This window comes from Myotis myotis, unplaced genomic scaffold, assembly GCF_014108235.1.
Source record: "Myotis myotis isolate mMyoMyo1 unplaced genomic scaffold, mMyoMyo1.p scaffold_m19_p_7, whole genome shotgun sequence".
Lineage (NCBI taxonomy): Eukaryota > Metazoa > Chordata > Mammalia > Chiroptera > Vespertilionidae > Myotis > Myotis myotis.
This window is the reverse complement of record NW_023416379.1, coordinates 40197693-40201153: the sequence shown is the minus strand read 5'-3', so window position 1 is coordinate 40201153 and position 3461 is coordinate 40197693. Positions and strand designations below refer to the sequence as shown.

General features: G+C 48.5%; 1 pseudogene; it reads left to right on the top strand.

Moving 5' to 3' along the window:
• Positions 1 to 222: 222 nt before the first annotated feature.
• On the top strand, positions 223 to 1532 carry LOC118660206 (annotated as a pseudogene).
• Positions 1533 to 3461: the final 1929 nt, after the last annotated feature.

Sequence of the window (3461 nt, the reverse complement as noted above, 5' to 3'; positions counted from 1 at the left end):
TGTGGTGAAGGACACCCATGCTTTTGCAGGAAGATGTTTTATCTGCTCCATTTTAGACAGGTTCCAAAGGATTGCAAAAGATAAGACACTTCACTCTGCCCAACTCCCAGAGGAGTGGCTTCCATGGGCTTCGCATGCAGTCAGTCCTCATTATTTGCAGATTCTGTTTTTGCAGATTCATGTACTTGCTACAATTTATCTGTAATCCCACAGTCAATGCCCATGGCACTTGTGCAGTCGTTTGTGGACACGCACATGTGCAGAGCAGGGCAAGTGAGAGTCATCCAATGCGCACACCCGCAGCTGAGGTTGAGCGAGGCAACGCTCTGCAGCTCTCGCATGGAAAACAAGTGACTGTCGCAGGCTATTTGATTCCATGCGATCTGTCTCTTTGTACTTCTTAGTGATTCCACTGTGTGAAATGGCCCCAGGCACACCGCTTAAGTGCTGTCTGGTGCTCCTAAGTGCAAGAGGACTGTGACGGCTCACAGAAAACATACACGTGTTAGATAAGATTTGTTTGGGCATAAATGACAGTGCTGTTGGCCGTCAGTTCAATGTTAACGAACCAACAATATATATTAAATGAGGTGTCTTGAAACAGAAACACACATAACACAAAGTTATGTGTTGACCCGTTGGTGAAAATGCTGTGACCAGAGGCTCACAGGGACCTACCTCAGTGTTTGCCCCGGGGACCATGGTCCCGCATTTGAGAATTCGGTGCTCCCAGGGACTTTATGGGACATACCACCACAAATAGCGAGAATTGGCTGTATAAACTGTGCAGGCATGTGCATTTTTTGAGTGGGAGAGGACCATGACTTCTATCATATTTTCAAGGGGCATTGAGAAAGGTTCTATCATTGCTTCAGACCTTCCATTGTAAGAAACAGAGTGGAACAGACTACAGATCTCAGGAGAGGGAGGGAACTGGATAAAAGAAGGTGAAGAGATTAGCCAAAAAGCGCATGTGTATAATGCATGGACATGGACAACAGTGTGGTGAAGGCCAGGAGAAGGGGAGATGGTTGGGAGCTGGGTGAAGGTGGGCAAAGGGGGACGCATGGGGGACATCTGTAATGGTGTCAACAATTTTAAAAATAAATAGATAAAAGAAAATAGGGGGCTTTGCCTTCCTTTCTCCATATCTTGGAGCCCCGAAGGCTTGCTGGGGACAGGGCTTCTATAACGACAATTACGTCTGGAAGGCTGTGGGCCAAGGCCATTTTTGCCAGCTATAAGTGGAGTCTCTGGAAGCAGAGGTAACACACAGCTCTTCTTAAAATTGAAGGTGTTTGTGCTCAAGATGAAACTGAACTCTCTTTGGGCAAGAGATGTGCTTATGTGTACAAAGCAAAGAACAACACAGTGACTCCTGGTGGCAAACCAGACAAAACCAGAGTTGCCTGGGGAAGGTAACTCTTGCTCATGGAAACAGTGACAAGGTTCGTGCTAAATTCCAAAGCAACCTTCTTGCGAAGGCCAGTGGACACAGCACCAGTGTAATGCAGTACCCCTCGTGGATTTAGATTTATTGGAAAGTAAATAAATAACATGGATTTGTTCTCTTGAAGAAAGAAAAACAATGCTGGCCCTCTTGAGAAGCCATGGGAGTGGCACAATGACTGGACAGATCAGCCCCAAGACCACACGGCTGCCATCTTGACCTGTGCTCCTTCCCAGGCCATGAAAAACAAGGGCTTCCCAGGCCAAGCAAAGCCTGCTGTGCTCCACAGACTGGAATTCAGAGGGCACTCAAGCAGCTTGGAGGAACGGTGTGTGTCAGAACCCTAAGGAAACCGAACACGCCCATCACCCCTCCTGTCTTTGGGAAGAGATATCCTTTCAGTAAAGAAAAGGCGATGTGTAAAACTTAGCATGTAATAACAGCTGCTGTTCACAGAACGCTTATCCGGAGCTAGTGTTCTCTCACGCAACTCTTACAACCACTGCAGGAGGGAGGGAATAACTAGCCCTAATTACCAGATGAGGAAACTGAGACTTGCTCAGGAAACCGGGCTGTGGTGGTGGTGGTGGTGGGGGGGGGGGGGGGGGGCGGCAAGGGGGGAGGGGCTGGGACTGGAGGTTGGATGTGCAGGACTTCAAAGCCCACACTCCTAACCACTAAGTTAGCTTACGCTGCACAGCTGGGTGATGACTGTTTGCCCCCATCCTCTACCCCAGCCCCTAACCAGTAGGAAGCCCAGTGTGCTCAAGGTGTGATTCACTTTCCCAACATCTGTCCCATACGCTTCTCAGAAGCCCGTCAGCCACGGTGGAGGGAAGCGTGACGCTGCACTCCAGGGTGGTGAAGTGTAATTCTCAGGCTGTTCTCAGATCATGTTGAGGTGGCCAATTCTAAGACTTTCTAAAAATAGGTGGCAAATTCTAGGAGTTCCTAAAAATAGCATTGGGACTTCTGCTTTGCTTAAGGGATTATTCTGACCTTTTCGCCTGCAAGCCCCCACCCCTCAGGGTGACAATTTCACTGCTTTGCATGACATTTGGTTTCTCTCACATGTGGCCGGTAGGATTATAGTTACAGGAAGTCGGAGAGAACCTCTAACCTCCTTCTGTGCTATTTATTGCTTTTCATTCTTTCTCTTCTACTCCTCACCCCCACTTTGGTTTCTTGGGTCTTTGAGAACCCCTCCCTGCTGGTAGCCACATTTGGTGCATGCTGTTCTCCCAGGCAGAAGGAGGGTTCCCCATCACCCAGTCCCAGCTCTTTGGGGGAGGTGCTGCCTGAAGTCATGTAACAGCCCCATGTTCATCCAGGTTCCAACCTGTAAAACACAGGGCAATCACACTTACCCAGCACAGGTGGTGGGAGGACTAGTTACTGGCCACAGGCCTTGAGAGCGGCAGGTGAAAGGCATTCATAAGTAAGTAAGTGTTATTATGAGCACGATCCTTCTCTTCAGCTCTCAGCTTCCTGCTAGTCACACAACACCAGCCATTCTCCAGGGAAGAGGAATGTTATCACATTGCTGAGTTACATGTGAAACAGAATCAGCATTCAGGGCAGAGTCCAAATTCTTAACATAGGCTCTGTAGAGCTGCAGTTTCTGCGGCTAGAACATGTGTGTTAACACAATAGCTTACACAAAAGCTTTTCAGACATGTGGGGCATGTTTCAGAAGTCCCGTTTTCCCAGTACCTATGCCTTTATGCTTGTAAAGTTAGACTCATTAAAACAGTGTCCACAGGTGGATTTGGATGGAAATGGGAATCGTACTGCAGTGTTCAAATCATGGGCAACCAAAGTCCTTGTGAGCTAGTCTCTCCCCCTTTGGAGAAAGCCTGGTGTTCCCACCCCTGTGCAGGGGGCTTACACCCAGACAAGTTCCTCAGCGCACCCCTCCTTTCACCAAGAGCACCAACCCTGGGAAGAAATGCCCCATCTGGTGACTCAACCAGCACCTCTACCTTCCTAATATCTCTTGGGCATTTTTTTT